This window comes from Cryptomeria japonica, chromosome 3 (genome assembly GCF_030272615.1).
Source record: "Cryptomeria japonica chromosome 3, Sugi_1.0, whole genome shotgun sequence".
Taxonomy (NCBI): domain Eukaryota; kingdom Viridiplantae; phylum Streptophyta; class Pinopsida; order Cupressales; family Cupressaceae; genus Cryptomeria; species Cryptomeria japonica.
Window position 1 is genome coordinate 743,178,609 of NC_081407.1, and position 17,271 is coordinate 743,195,879.

Here is a 17,271-nt window from a genome sequence, read left to right on the forward strand (position 1 = left end):
GGCTTAAGAGACCAAACAAACCTTCATGGTGAATGCTCAAAGATTGAAATATGTTGAATAGCTCAAATGCTTGGAAAAATGTGATTCAATATATGATGAAAATAAGTTTATTTTATTTTACTTTTTAATTATTTTGTGGTTTAGGATCCACTAGTATTCATACGTTAGGAGATTTTTTGGAATTTTTAAAAGTATACTTTTAAGTAAAGTTGCATGAACACGGATATGGATACAAATACGGATACGGCCATTTTTTAAGAACCTCAATATGGATACGGCTGGATACAACATTTATATAAAACACATATACATGTATTTAACACAATTTTCTTTGTTATTAGAGGAGATTTTCATTACTTCAAAAGCAATATAGACACACAATTGCTACATAAATAATTTTAAGTTTATTTAACAATTTACAACATGCAAAATTAGTAGAGTTGCGTTGGAAGATAACCCAAAAAATGGGTCACTGAAATAGAAAAACATTTCATTTGTCTTTCTCATTTGGTGTAGGTTTTGTTTATACAATTTTTTTTTTAAATGCATGAATGAAGTTTTTTAAAATTAAATTTAGGAAGATTTATGTCAAATTTCAAAAAAATCAAATCACATAGTATTCGGCATGGTTGGAAAATCAAGGTTTTTTGGGCATATGTGGGTATGGTATCAGATACATATATGTGTTGTATTAGATACATATCCGTTTTGAATATGGGGATATGCGTGCGCAGGGAGGGACAACAGAGTTTCCAGCTACTCTGCTTTTAAGTAATCGACTAAGAGTTAATGCATTATATGAGTTACTGCTGCATGTAACATTGTTATAAAAGTGACTAGAAGGAAAGTCTGAGAAAATTGAAATAATTTAGAAAATTAGATTTAATTTAGAATTGCAATTTTTGTGGTAAATATGCAACCTCATAATTGTTATGTGATGCATGTAGTCGGCATAAAATGCCTATCGTTATGTTTGATAATATTTGTTAACTGCCAATGTATTAATTGTTTGTATTAAGTGGGTTGTCACTCTCGGGTAGTTAATGTTTCGGTTGGTTGACAGTTGTGTACCTCTTGGCAACCGTTGGGTCCTTTAAATATGTTGTGTACCGCCAAGGAAGGTAGTGTTGATGGCGAAAATCGTACTTCTACTCTTTCGATCAACACAAATAGAATTTTGAGATAATCCCATTCTCTCTTGCATAAGGAGGCTTCTTGTGCTACTGAAATGATCACGAGAAGGCGACCTCAAGGTTTAAATTGTCAGTTCTTGACTATTGGATAATTCAATGGTTCATGTGTTTTGCTGGTAAACACAAATGGACTTACGTTAATGGGTAGGATAGGCTTCAAAGTATCTATAGGACGTACCTAAGACTCTAAAAGTCTTATTCTCATCAGATATATGTTAAACATGATGCTATTTGGTAGATATCAACTTCAGATTTATAAAAAAAAGGAAAAAAAGTAGGGAAGAGAGACTAAACTACTCTAACTAAAACAGTATATTTGGGCAGATAGACAGAAACTTTAAAATTACCATGTTCTGCTTTGCTAGTTAGACACAACTAGGCAAAACTTGGTGCAATCTTCAAGGGAAAATCAGATTTTCAAATTATTAAATACAAGTTCTGAATACAAAACATACATTCATACTAGCAAAGCAGAACAGTTGAACTAAACTCATAGAAATGTTCAGACTAACCATAGCGGGATTAACGGTTAGTTAATCCTTAATGGTATGAACATAAAATTTCTATCAAATATCTACCCAAACAAACTATTTGTAAATAAAATGCATAGCAGAAATTTAAATATGGAAGAAGGGAATCATGCACTCACAAGAAACTTATACAACTTGAAATTCCATTAATCTTGTAAATATTTTGGTAGAGTTTTAGCAACAATTCTGGACTTGTTACAAAAATAAGGGAAAACCAGCCCCTTTATATAGAGTTTCAAAACTTAGATGAATGGTTAAGATTAAACTTAAACAAATGGCCCAAATTCATCCAAAAAACATGTCTACCCATGCTTAATTAGTATGGAATATACCTCCCAACTAACTTAACAACTACAAGCCATAAAGCTGCCCCAAAATGTGCACTGCATGGAGCTCAAAAACTGAAACTGTACTTTGGTAGTTGGGGAGAAATAACTAACTTTGGGGACTGCACTTTTTGTTATCCCAAAATAGATATTTTCCCCTTTTACAATAAAAATTCATTTTCACCTTCTAAGTACCCTTTCAATATATCTCGGCCTGCAGCTCGCGTTGCCCGAATATATTCTTGGAACCTTAGGCAAATGGAACATACTTCTTTAAGAGGAGGAAGAGGTGGATTAATCATCCAGAAGTCAATGTCCACATAGTGACTGTCTATCTTTCCAATCTGCTCAAACCAGTCCAATTTATTGGTCTCAAAATTCCTTATTGCTGCACGCAGCTTGTTGGTGAACTCTATATCATCCTTGGTATTTGGACTCCCATCATTTTTCAGCTGGTATTTCCAGCGTATTTTCATCTCGTTGCACTCCATCTCAGGCTGTCTATTACTAATCAAAGTTTGCAAGACCCCTTCACAAAAGGTCCTGACGTTGAGCAGGGTCGCTTCACACTCCTCGCATCCTTTGTTGATGTAGTCTATGATGTCGCTTTGCATACCTAAAATTTGACACCAGTTTCCAAAGGTGTTGACATCATGACGCTCAAGGATCTGCTACACAGTGGGAATCTGAGAATGGGTCCACAATAACGGCTTGATGATGGGGAGGGGCGTTTCAACTGCCTTCTTATATTCCCCAACCTTGTCCTTGGTGGTTTGCAATCTCTGTCAGGATCGCTTGCGTCCAATCTCATGCCAGTTGCCTCCTTGAGTGCGTGATTCCTTGTTCATGTTATATCCTCCATCCATTCTCTAGTTGCCTTGGCTGTGTCTCGGACACTCTCAAATTCTGCAATCGTTTTCTGCCCCAAGGCTATAGGAGGGGCGTAGGCCTCTTATGTGTGCTGTACAGGTTTCAACAAGTGATCTATATAATTTTCAGCCTGCTGTGCTCGAGCGTTATACATTTCTCTCTCAGCAGTCATCCTTTTCAGCTGACTTAGTATCGTCTCCACGAAGTCCTTGAATTCTTCCACCTCCTGCCCTTTAGTCGCCTTTTCCATTGGGATTGACATGACATTATAATCAGCCAGTGAGACCTCCTCGGCTGATTTGCCTTATGGTGGATCAGCAATGTGTATTATTCGGTTCTTCTGAGCATCTTTAGTCACCTTGGAATATGTCCTCAGTTTATTTTTCCCCTTAACCTGGGGCTCTCCTTTTCGGGAGAAGACGTCATCTAGGCTTATAGGTGGCCATACGGTGGCTTTCCTTTGGACTCGGGCCTACAACTAGGCTGGAGGGACAGATTGTCTTGAAGTGACCACTAACTCCCTGTTCTGTTTTGCTGAAGCTACAGATGACTCACTTTCTAACTTTGGTTGATCAGGTAGGGATAAGGGCTGATTTCCTTCTGCATCATGCTCTTAGTCTACAACTGAGTTCTCCTCAACTTCACTCAACAATTGTCGAGCATCTCAAGCTCCTGTTGTCCTTCATCTCTAGGGGGATTTTCATCCTTGTCCTCCTCTTCATCCTCACCCTTGTTCTCATTCTCTTCATCGGCTTCCTCATTTTTTCCATCACCTTCCTCTTCTTGCTCTTCCTGTTTGGGATCCTTCTTCTTATCCTCTTCATTGGGATGGATTTCTCCCTCTTCCATCTCATCCTCAGGCCTATCTAGATTAATGATCTGCATCCTTGTCTCTTGTACATTAGGCTCTTTCTGATCCGCTGTTTCAGCGGTAGATGAATCAATTTGCTGCTCGAGGGTGGTAGACTGGTGCTCTACCTTAGTCACATCTTCTGCTGCATGGGTATCTTCTGGTGAGGTGGCAGCAGACGACCTCCTTACTGGTAATTTTTCTCATGCATGGGCCTCAACCAATTGGCTTTTATTTTTCTTGGATCTCTCGGATGCTTGCGACCCTTTACTGGCCTTCATCTTCTTTCTCTTCTTTTCAGGTTTCTTCTTGGCCTCTTCTTCTTCCTCTTGTGCACCACTTGATGCTTCATCCTCTTCTGATGAGTGAGACTCAAGGCCTCCCATCAAGTTATAGGTGAACTGTATGCCATCACGGGTTAGCTCTTGAATACGTTAATCGAGCCAGGCATCAGTATGTCTCTTAGGACCTTGCATTATGATTCCCAAATCGGTGGCTGGGTCCTGAGACTAGTTGATCGAAGGTGGGTGATCTTTTATGGCTTCAAAGGCTTGTTGCTGCATGCGGTCCCTATAGTAAACTAGTTGATTTGGAACTCGGGTGTACTCAAAGGTTTGGATTTGATGCAGATTGAGCCTAGAATACTCTCTCCTACGAAACTCAAAAGCATCTGCGTAGCTAGCCCATTAATCCTCTATGTTGATTTTATGCTTATAGTGGCGACCATAAGCTTTTCGTCCTAGTAATGTAGGATCAAAGTTCTTTTTGCTGGAATGCTCTTGTAGGCAATAGGACACCATCTCATCAATTGATTGCTCAACCTGTGTAGGGATTTTGAAGTATACGTCGTTATCCCCTATTGCCATTGGGAATGTGACTCCAACCATTTTCTTGTCTCTAGGGACCTGCCCAGTTGCATGTGCTTGCCTGGCAACCTTTAAGAGCACCATCTTAACAGTGGGATATCTAGGGAACCGATAGGGAGTGCCTTCAAAGCCTAAGATTATCAAGTAAGAGAATCAGGGAAATTGAAATTATCATGTCTCGTATTTCCATATTAGTGCAATGGCCTATTTGGATATCCTTTGCTGCAATCCCTCTTGCAGCGCCCTAACAATGCGCATGGTGAAAGCATCGTTCACGCGCTCATATTGGCCGACTGCATAGGCTATGTTGTTGTTCTCCCTCTGATTTATGTTGTAGAAATGTAGCTGAGGGTAGCAGTCATATCCTTTTATCTGATTAGGCTCGTTTCCAGTGTCACCCAGGCGAATCAATCCCGACAGTCTAGGATGTCTTGCAAACATATACACCTTATAAGAGGACATTGTGAAGTACCTCTTCTCTGCAAGTTGAACTAGCTGTGTATGGATGTTGTCACTGATGATTTGAGCCCAGTCAAACTTGGCCTTCCCTATAAAGACCTCTTCTGTGAAGTAAAACATCCACTCCTCAAACATATTGGAGTGGGGAATCGCCATGGCTCAGTTGAGTAGAGTAACTATGTCTCCGTACTCCTCGTTGAACTCACACCGGTAGACTTTCTTGAGGATCCTAGTGCTAGGGGGTCTCTTTTCTTAAAACCAGTTTTCATTCATTTTGCCCTTGCACTTATTGGGATTCTAATCGTATATGGCCCGAGTTTCCTCCATTGTTACTACGATTGCTTCCTCATGCAAGGGGATATCAAAAGTTTCTCCAATAGCCTCAAGAGTGAAATTCGCCATCACTGTCCCGTTCACCAATACCACTCTACTATTAGGCATGTAATGTTTTGAGCTTTCCACAACAAGCTCGTAATTTTGGATAGCTTGCGGGAATCCCGCCGCCTGTGCAATTCCACTTTCCACCATCCTTTTTGCTTCCTTGATTCACATATTGCTGTGGCGCCTTCGGGTACCCTGGGTTGTTGCTCGTGTTGTGATGTGGGGGAACTTGAATATCTTTGGAGGCGTAGATGTAGTATACGGGCCACTATTGCTGTTTTGGTTATTGTTATTGTAGTACCCCCGGTTGCCACGTTGGTATTGTTGGAATGCATTGACATCCACAGGTTGGCTTGCATTGGCTACTTCATTTTCTTCTTGATTTGGGAAGAAGAAAGGAGGGATATAGCTTTCTAAGACTATAACATTAACCATACAAGTCGGATCAATGAGCACGCCTCGTGAGGGTATGTCTTTGATTCTCGTAGTGATATATAATGGGCCATCGGGTGCTTTTATATTCTCACTAGGATCAAATGTAATGCATAAGTCCTTAGGAGGCTCAATTTGATCAATAAGGTTCACCACACTATTAGACTCAAGGCCAAGATCAGTAGGAGAGAAGGAAAAATGATCAGTCTCAATCTCAATCACATTAGTGGAATGGGAAGGTAAAGGATTAGTGAAAATTTGAAAATTTTGATTTGGAGGAGCTACAAATTTGTTTCCTTTATCATTCACACCAGCCACAGATATGGTATTGTTATCAATCAAGTCTTGGATTTTACTTCTTAAGGAATAACACTTTTCAGTGTGTTGACCGGGTTGATGATGATATTGGCAAAAAGCTTTGGAATCAAAGTAAGGTGACAACGGCTTTGATTTATCAAGTGGTTTAATAGGGGGAAGCTTCAACACATTCCTTTGTAACAATTGCGTTATAATGTTATGCAAAGATTCATTAAGAGGAGTGAATTCTTTTCTAGAATACTTTGACAAAGGAGGTACACCTGTTGTTGCAGCTGTTATTTGAGTATTGTTGTTGTCATTGAACTTGATGAATCCCTTATTCGGTTTGAACTTCGCAAAAGGTTGTTGAGGACTTCCATTTTTATCAGTCAGAGCCATTGAAGGAGATTGTTCCAATTGATTGACGATAAGGTGATAATTGTGAAGTACTATGCACAATTGCATAAAGGAAGTAAACTCAGAAAAGAGAAGTCTATGTCTAATGTCTTTTTGCAAATTAGAAATAAAAATTCTTTGAATATTTTGATCAGGCATAGGAAAAACAATTTGTCAATACATATGTTTATATCTACCAATAAAATCAGTCACTTTTTCTTTAACACCTTGCTTACAATGCATCAAATCAGTTGAAGTAATCTTAGGACCAATATTATTGTGAAATTGTTGAATGAAAGCATTAGCTAATCGTTGAAATGAAGTAATAGAATAAGGAGGCAAAGAACAATACCATTGCAAAGCTTTATCCCTAAGCGGTCTAGTAAATAATTTAGCCAAAAGTCTTTGGTCATGAGCAAAGTCACTACACAAAGTTTGAAATGTTTTCACATGAGTTAAACGGTCATCTTTTCTATTATAAAGTTCCAATTGGGGGACTTCCACATGTTTAGGAGGGACAACATGAACAATGTCATTGGATAACGGGCTCACTACATCAAATGTGGGCACAATATACTTGGATTGATTCATGGAAGCTATTTGTTGTTGGAAGGAAGACATTGTTTGGGCTAGATTATTGATGGTAGCTTTGGTGGATAGATTGAAATTGGACATGTTGGATTGAGGAGGAGTAACATTGTTAAATGAAGGAGGAGCTTGAGAATAGGGAGGTAGGACGCTATGGTAGGTAGGTATGGGAGATGATTTTGTAACAAATGGAAGACTCATAGGAGGGAAGAAGGAATTATGATTAGATTAGTTGCCCCCTTGACTAACATGCGTAGGTATGACATTTTGTGTGGAAGTAGCCATGATGTTAGATGTAAAGTTGGGGACACTAGCCATAGGAGTAGTCATAGGAATGGAATGATTAACTTGACTAGGAGGTTGTGTATAACCAAGGACTTCAGCACAACTCTTCATAGACATAATATTAGTATCAACAATATGAGCAATACCATGCAACAGATTAACACCAAGTTTATCACTTTGAACCATTCTTTTTAATCCTTCAATCAGTGGTAAAGCTTCACTTTACGGGTATTGTTGACTCATCCACTGTTGAAGATTTTCAAATTGATTGTCAATCTTCACCAATTGGTCAACATAAACCCTAGTTAATGATTCATCCACATCATGAGTGTTAGAGAAAGAATGAGGATAAACAAGATCATTTGTAGGATTGTAGTTAAACCTTGGGAAGCCTTAATTCTACAACTTGCTCTCATGAGGATATTATAGGTTGGACTAAGAATAGTAAAACTGATGCAAAGGAGGGAAATTTGAAATTTGAAATTTGGAATTTGAACTTTAAAATAATTAAACAATGCAAAATTTTGTAAAAATGATTCTTCAATTAATTAAGCAAATTGATTTTTGATTTTGAAAAGATAAATTGAATTCACTAGTAATTTTTGTTGGCGTAATTATTTATTCATGTTGTATATAATTACACTTTACTTAAGTTTACTTAGGTACATGCATAACATTGTAGTTTGCATATGAGACACTTAGGGAGATGTGCATACATTGGGAGTGTGTATGTAGGACAAATTTCACCTTTTATGGTGTGATATTGTTGTTACTTTATCATATCCACTTATTGTGGATTGATAATTCCACCTTCGATGGGTGATCCACCTCATGTGGAATATTTTACTATTTCTCCTACCTACCCTTATCTACCCTTGCATCTCATTGAGCCACATGTCATCATTGTGTGTTCTCTCGTCTCTTAGCCTTGCCTTTATAAGCAGGCTCATGTACATTGTATGTAATTAACGATCCAGTTGATCTCTTTTGCATCTTGATTAGAATATAGTTTTATCTTATCAAATATTTTGTCTCTCTTGTTATTGTGCTATCTTTTGGTCTCTTTGATCTTGGTTGCTTCAAGCATAATCTCACAATTTTTAATTTAAAAATGAGGGCTTTTTGAAAACAACCTCGTAATTTTGAATTTGAATTAACATTAACAATCAGATCTGAAACAATTAATCCAAAATTAAGTAATTCACAAGCTTAATTTTAAATTTTAAATTTAGGGTTTTTGAAATTAACATCAATTTTTAAATTCACTTGAAAATCAAACTTGTAAATGAAAATTTGAATTTTAAATTGTATAAACACTCAAATCTGGGAACATAAATTAGAATTAAAGGTGTAAGAAGTCGGGTTCACCAAAATGTAGTGGGTAAAAAATCAGAGTTCCCACCATAGAAGGAAGAAACCGCTAATTTTTGCTTAGAGACCAATTACATTCAAAGAGGGCTAGAGTCCAATAGATTCAGTCACCAACCAGCAAGGATTAGGACTGAATACTAGTTGGACTCAAGGTGTGAATTTGTTTAACTTCTTTTGTAAGTTGAATTGCTGAAATTAGGGTAAAGTGTTGGAAATGATAATGAAAACACAGAAACAAGAAGCTATAAATGTGGACTAAGTCACCAGCTTGGAATTGAGAAATATAATCAGATTCAGATCTAATCCCCAAAGGAGCTCCTGAAATATCGGGACCATGGTGCTCGTTGCCTTGGTCTTCCAAACTTTGCACACACCAAAGGGGGATTGATTTGTTATTGTACATAATGCCTATCTTGAAGATCACAACTCCGTACCTGTTTCCTGCAAAATGAAAGAAAAGGGAAATAGGTTGGGAATAAGGGTTTGCCTAAGTCAAACCCAAGTTTTGGAATTAACCATGAAATATAGATAAAAGATAATTGAATTGCTGTAATAGAAGATTCTCCTTTTGAGGGAGATGCTGAATAATGATTGAAAACCAAATGATATACCTCCTTGTGAAGTTTTGTTTGTCTCTAGACAGGATTAGGGTTTCATGAAGTCTTTGACAAAATAGAATGTGATTGCCCACTTCATTGCTTGAATTGTTGACTCTATTGCTGCTACAAGGCTTGAAGGAAGACTGATTGCTTGCTCACTTGACTTGAATGCTCGATTGCTTGATGTCGAATTGAATTTCATGTGTGTATATGATGGATTGATTTTTGTGTCATTCAAATGGCAGGGGAAAACCTCCGTTTATACTTGCCAGTCGAAAAACATATTAATTTTCCAACATGAGCCAACACAAAGCTAGGTTTCCCGCTCAATTTTTGAAATGACAAAAGGGTTTAAAGGGGGGCCCAAATAGGGAGGACCAAGGCATGCCACGCCCTGGTCCTACCCATTTTGGGGGCTAGGATAAGGGGCCGAGTTGATGTATGAGGTCAAAATGGGGTCATTTGCATGGTGCGAGCAGAATCAGGTCCCAATCAAGCCTAGGGGCGCAAACGCTAAGGTAAGAACCCAAATGCGGTCAAAATTGTAAAGGGGTACAATTTTAGGACGCCACAAGACCATGTAGAGATGCTTGGGATAAGGCACTACCATCCAAAACACTGAATGAGCCAAAGGATCCCCAGGATAAAGCTAGAGGAGGAATGCCATGCCAAGATCTTGAGGGCATTAGTAAGCTGACCCAATGGGTGAAGCAAGAAGGGTTGGACAATCAAAGACCCTTACTACCACCATTGACAATGAGTTGAAGGCAGGTGCTTGCACAAAATGCTACAGGTGTATGTAGAAACATCAAGTGAACAACTAGAAATAACAAAAAAATGAGTTTATTGTAAAAGCAATTGTTGTTTTGCAGTTCAAAAAGGTGGCACCTTTTTATGCCTTGAGCCTAGTGAAATCTTGTCTTTTAGTGAGGTTAATTGAAAACAGTTGCAGGTAGCGGAAAAGATGGTCGATGGTTGTTGAGATCATTAACCAAAAAGCCTTCAACTTCTAGAAGGCAAATCAGAGGCATTGGATGGATTGAATCTTGACCATTGATTTAAAATGTAAAAACTATAAAAGGTTAGTGCCTCTCTCATTCTAAAAAGGTTAGAACAGTAGGATAGGATATTTTACAAGCTAGTAAATTATAAATAGCTGTAATTAGGAGTAGAAGTAGAATAGAGTAGCGGAGTATAAGTAGAATAGAGTAGAAATTGCTAGATAAAAATTGTTCTAATGGCAATTTGAGCAAATGAATATAGCATTGAAATATGGTGTTTTGCCATTTGCCCTTGTCTGTTTGCATGGCTTCCTTGCATCTAGCTAAATAAAGTTCAGTGATCTTAATAGTGAAGTGTGAGGGTATTTGATTTGATTTCAAGTTCATACCATTGGAGGCTTGCTGATTGTAGGTCCTCGTGCACGGTTAGTCTAAACCCATTATTGTTCTTAATTTAACTATGGGTGGTTGTCTTAGACTGCGCCAAAATTGGGTATCCATAGTCTGAAAATCCTTTTATTCCCTTGGAGCTTGCACTATTCTTGTGGAGTTGTGAGTTTATTTCTGGCTGAGCAGAAACTAGTTTATTTGAAATTGTCTACCTATAGTACCAATTGTTACTGTCATTGTCTCTAGGAGCTCTAAACCCTATCCTTTTTCTTTTATTTTACCCAGTTTGAGAATCAAAGCATCACCAGATGCAGGTTAGCTTGTAAAATGCATAAGTCCCCTTGTGTTTACCAGCAATACACATCAATTGCTGAGTTATCTTGAGCAAGTCAACACCTGATAGTTGGAATCTTGAAGTTATCCCCTTTGATCAATCTAAATAGCATTAGGGATTTCCTTATTCAAGAGAGGATAGAATACACTCGGCATCCTATTCTGTGTTGATCGAAAGTGCAAGAGCAAGCAGCTCATTTTCGCCATCAACAGTGCTGAAGTACTTGGCCTTTGATGGTTCATCTCTGGTTAATAAATCATTCCACAAATAGGCGATTGGTAGCTTGACGTATCTTATAACCATTGGGTTGGATCTTTGTTTTGTTGTCAAAAGTTACTTTGACTTTGGCATATTATATCAAAGGAAAATAGATTTATGATTTGTTAGGAGACACAAACTCTGATTGGGTAAGATCAGTTGATACTCAATGGTCTACTACCATCTACATTTTTTGCTTTAGTTGAGGATTGTTTCATGGCAAAGTAAGCTTCATCGTACATCTATTTGTTTCATTGTAAAGGATGGATCAGATTATTTTCAATTGAAGTAGAGTACATAGTAGTTTAAGTGCTAGTTGTGAAGCTGTTTAGCTGCGGAGACTTTTGGCTGATTTTAGGCTTCTTCAACATACATCTACTCCACTTATTTGTGATAATCGGAGTGTACTGAAGTTGATGAATGGTCTAGTGTTTTGTGCTCACACCAATAACATTGAGATTTATCTTCACTATATCTGGCAATTGGTTGATTTTGAAGACATTGCTCTTCATTTCTGCACATCTCAGGAGCAGTCTGTTGATTTAATGACTAAACTCTTGTTTCCGTGTTTTGTTCTCAGATTCAGAACAGGCTTGGTGTTGTTTTCAGTTTAGTAATCAAGGGGAGTATTAGAATATTATTAAATAACTATAATAAGGGGCATCTTTAGTTATTAATATGTTTAATAATATAAGGCTGTGCTCTCTTTAGGTAAACATGTCAGTTTCTCTCAATCTCATTTTTAAAGTTTTACCAGCATTCAAATTTGAGGACATTTTAGTAATATGTCACTTAAAAAGTTTAATTATGATTAGATACTGTTAATGCACTAGTAGCTTCTGCAAGATAAGACCTTCCTAATCTCCTCTATTCTGTTTTGGTTTACTCATCTATGCTATTAGATTATCTGATTTATGCTTTCCGAACTGAATATGTTTATCAGACTGTAACATTGATCTTGATTATGATATTGATATTGGATAAAGATGGATTAGATTGACGACCTGCTTAACATAGTAACCCGATAGCATATTAATGTCGATTCATTTATGAATCGGCATTAATATACTATCGGGGTATTAACCCGATGGCATATTAATGCTATTTGTTATCGGGCTTGTTTGCTTTAACACCGATTCATTATCGGGTGTGTTTATATCGATCTGTTATCATTTGCCTTGACACCGATTCATTATCGGGCGTGTTTATATCGATCTGTTATCATTTGCGTTGACACCGATTAGTTATTATAAACACCAAGCGAATTTGTAGATAGTCACGACCAAGTGACATCTTGGTCGGACATGTCTAAAAGACATGTCCGATCAAGGTGCCACTTGATCGTGGCTGCCTTGCTATATATACATCATTCAAAAGAAAAGGATGAAATTGAAATCGATACATGTTCATCCTCCAAACTTGCAGAAAAGAAAGATGATAATATTATTGTCATAATAATAAATCTAAAATACATCATCTAGTGTATAACTTGTTCATTAAATTGGAAATTGCAATAACATTTACATGGTATCAGAGCCAAGTTGATCAAACTTGAGGCTATTCAATTTTGTGAATAATTTAAGAGCAGGGTTAATATACTACATCACATTTCTCCAATGGCCAATGCTATCAGATTCGAAGACAGACTTGGAGGTGGCGATGATTTTTCAGCTTGGAAGTTCAGAATCCAGATGATCTTAAAAGAGAACAAAGTGGATTCATTCGTTCAAACTAAAAATGACCAACCTGAAAATGAACCTGACAAAACAACATGGATTGAGGGAAATGAAAAGGCCATAAAAATAATAGTTGATGGGGTGAGAAACAACATAATGCCCATCATAAGAAAACATCAGACAACCTATAAAATGTTCAAAGCACTTGAAAGCACATTTGAGATATCAAATGCAAGTCGAACTCTGGCATTAAAACGAGAGATAAATCATATCACCATGAACAAGGTGGAGACAATCAACGCCTACTTTATATGGATATCAATTCTAAGAGACCAACTAGCAACTCTGGATTACATGATCCAAAGCAAAGAGTTAACACTCATTGCTCTAGATGGATTGCCTAGTGGATGGAGTACATTCGTCCAAGGCATCAGTGCAAGGTCCAAATATCCTAAGTTTGAAAGATTAAGGGACGATTGTCTCCAAGAAGAATCAAGATTGAACAAGATGGGAATAGAACAAAAGAACATAGACGAAGACCTTCAAGTCCTAAATACTAACACAAATAAGACAACCAAGAAAAAGCAATTTAGGAAGAGGAAGGGTCATCAAGACAAGAACACTTCAAAGAGAGACCTATCACATATTCAATGCTATAGGTGCGATAAGTTCGGACACTTTGTTGCAAAATGTGCAGAGAGAGCCAAACAAGCTACATTTGCCAGAGCAGGAAAATCTAAAAGAGAAGATGACTCCCAGAACTATGTCCTCTACTTAGCATTTACAAGCCATGCATCAAATAAGTCTAACTCCTGGGTGATCGACAGTGGTTCATCCAAACACATTACAGGGTTTAGAGAAGTGCTAGACTCCATGACAGAGGATAATGAAGAGGAAGTAACCATCGGAGATGATTCCTCACATCCAGTTAGAGGAATTGGTTCTTGCACCATCAAACTGAAGACAGGCATATCATTGAAACTCGAAGGAGTATTGTATGTCCCCGGCATCAAGAGAAATCTACTCTCCATATCAGCCCTAGAAGATAATGGATACAGAGTAACCTTCATGGAGAACAAGGTGTTGGCTTGGCCGAGAAATTCTTCCATTAAGAAAGCTAAAGTCATTGGTCAAAGACGAGGCTATTTGTATGAGCTGTGCACAGAGCCCAACCTAGCCCTAATTCACGAAGCAACAAATGCAAATGAGGTCTGACATAGAAGACTAGGCCACCTGAATTATAGAGCTTTGTCATCTATGGGAAACCTTGTCACAGGTTTACCTAAGTTGCAACAATATCATTCAGAGGCATGCAAGGGATGTGCCCTAGGTAAAAATATCAAGGGTACCTTCCATAATAGTACTAGGAAAACAAGCAAAGTATTAGAATTAGTTCATTCTGATGTATGTGGACCCATGTCTGCTCCCTCTCTAGGAGGATGCTTGTATTATGTAATATTTGTTGATGACTACTCTAGGAAAACTTGGATCTACTTTCTGAAGTGTAAAGAATCAGAAGAGATCCTTAGTAGGTTTAAAGAGTTTAAATCACTGACAAAGAACTACTCAGGTAATAAAATCAAAACCCTAAGGACTGATAATGGGGGGGAATACACATCAGAATTATTTAGAGATTTTTGTAAAAAAACTCAAGGATTAAGAGGGAGCTAAATAATCCTCAACAAAATGGGGTAGCTGAGAGGAAAAATAGGACAATTGTAGAAACTGCCAAAGCCATGATTCTTGATCAGAATCTAAATATCAATCTTTGGGCAGAAGCAACTAATACTGCTGTGTATATACAAATCAGATGTCCTCACTCACATCTTGAAGATAAAACTCCTAAGGAAGTATTTACCAAACTAAAACCAGATATCAGCCACCTTAGGATATTTGGGTGTCCTATCTATATATATGTACCTAAAGAGAAAAGACTAAAACTAGAACCTTTTGCAAGAAGGGGAATACTTGTAGAATATAGTGAAACATCCAAGGCCTATAGAATATATGTACTTGGTCAGAAAAATATTGAACTTAGTAGGGATGTAATCTTCGAAGAAGACTTAGCCTTCAAAAGAGCCTTAAGTACAATAGAGTCTGAAATCTATATCCCCACTCCTAACATAGAAGAAGACCCTACTCATGAGCTTCAGAGGGAGAATCTTGAGGAAACTATAGGTGAAACTCCAATCCCACTTAGAGAAAACCTCAAGAAAAGACCTCTATGGGCCACCAAGACTGTAGCAGAAGCTTAGAAGTTTGCTGCTCTTTCAGGAACCTTCAGGGAAAGCAAAAGACCTAATAAATTCACTAGCTATGTTGCTCTTATGAATGATCTCTCTAAAACTGAACCAAACAATGTATCAGATGCACTTAAACATCAAGTATGGAAGGATGCTATGTCTGAAGAGTATCAATCCATTATGAAAAATGATGTTTGGGAGATTGTTTCTAGGCCAACCAAGAAATCTGTGGTTTCATCTAAATGGTTATTCAAATTCAAACATGCTGCAGACGACAGTATTGAGAAACACAAGGCCATATTTGTAGCTAGAGGCTTCTCACAAAGGGAGGGAATAGACTATGAAGAAACCTTTGCACCTGTTGCCAGGTATACATCAGTGAGAGCTGTATTAGCCATTGCAGCAGCAAAAGGATGGAAGGTACACCAAATGGATGTTAAGACAGCATTTCTAAATGGTGAGATCTCATAAGAAGTCTACCTAGAGCAATCTGAAGGGTTTGAAATTTATGATGCAGAGTCTCATTTGTGCAAACTCATGAAAACTCTCTATGGGCTTAAACAGGCCCCCAGGGCCTGATATGAAAGAATTGACACCTATCTCTCAGGACTAGGCCTCTATAAAAATGATGCAGATCCTAATCTCTACTACAAAATAAATAAAGGTGATATGCAAATGTTGATTTTATATGTTGATGGCTTATTAATCACAGGAAATCAGACTGTAGATATTCTGACCAAACCACTTTCCAGAGTGAAGGTTGATCACTTCAGAAAAGGTTTAGGTATGATAGAAAGGTAATCTGCTTTGTAAATAAGATGTTTAATGTGTAAACTTCTTTTGTCATGTTGGGAAATTCTGGTTTTCACCCCTGTGTTCATATCTAAGAGGTGACGATCTCTCAGATTATGAACACTTGTATGTAGACATCATAAGGTGACGATCTTATGATTCTCTAAACCAGTTATCATGTTGGATCTCTGGTATGTCATGGATGTGCCATGATGGTGTTGTGATAAAACATTTGTTTAATATGTTTGTGCACATATCACAACCAGGATAAGATGAGAATCTAACCATCCTCATATGTTTATCTTGAGTATTGCGTGTTTAGGCAATACTGATGTTTGGGATGATAGAAAGGTAATCTGCTTTGTAAATAAGATGTTTAATGTGTAAACTTCTTTTGTCATGTTGGGACATTCTGGTTTTCACCCTTGTGTTCATATCTAAGAGGTGACGATCTCTCAGATTATGAACACTTGTATGTAGACATCATAAGATGACGATCTTATGATTCTCTAAACCAGTTATCATGTTGGATCTCTGGTATGTCATGGATGTGCCATGATGGTGTTGTGATAAAACATTTGTTTAATATGTTTGTGCACATATCACAACCAGGATAAGATGAGAATCTAACCATCCTCATATGTTTATCCTGAGTATTGCGTGTTTAGGCAATACTGATATCACGTGTTTAGGTGATATCTTGTCATAATGAAATGATGAATTTTTATATCACATGGTTAGGTGATACTCTATGAGTGATGTTTTATATTATGATGATACTTCATATCATATGTATAGATGATATATATTCTTGGAGACTGACACTATGAAAAAAAAGAAATGTGATGCAGGTTACTTTATTTATCTTCCAAAGCTAAGAGGGAGTGTTAATGCACTAGTAGCTTCTGCAAGATAAGACCTTCCTAATCTCCTCTATTATGTTTTGGTTTACTCATCTATGCTATTAGATTATCTGATTTATGCTTTCCGAACTGAATATGTTTATCAGACTGTAACATTGATCTTGATTATGATATTGATATTGGATAAAGATGGATTAGATCGACGACCTGCTTAACATAGTTAAGCGTCGATCTAAATGCTATCGGGCTAGTAACCCGATAGCATATTAAT

General features: G+C 37.5%; 1 protein-coding gene across 4 annotated transcripts in view; it reads left to right on the forward strand.

The window, feature by feature from the left end:
- Positions 1 to 17,271, forward strand: part of LOC131042307 (uncharacterized) — a 189,266-nt gene that overhangs the window by 98,692 nt on the left and 73,303 nt on the right. The window lies entirely within an intron of this gene.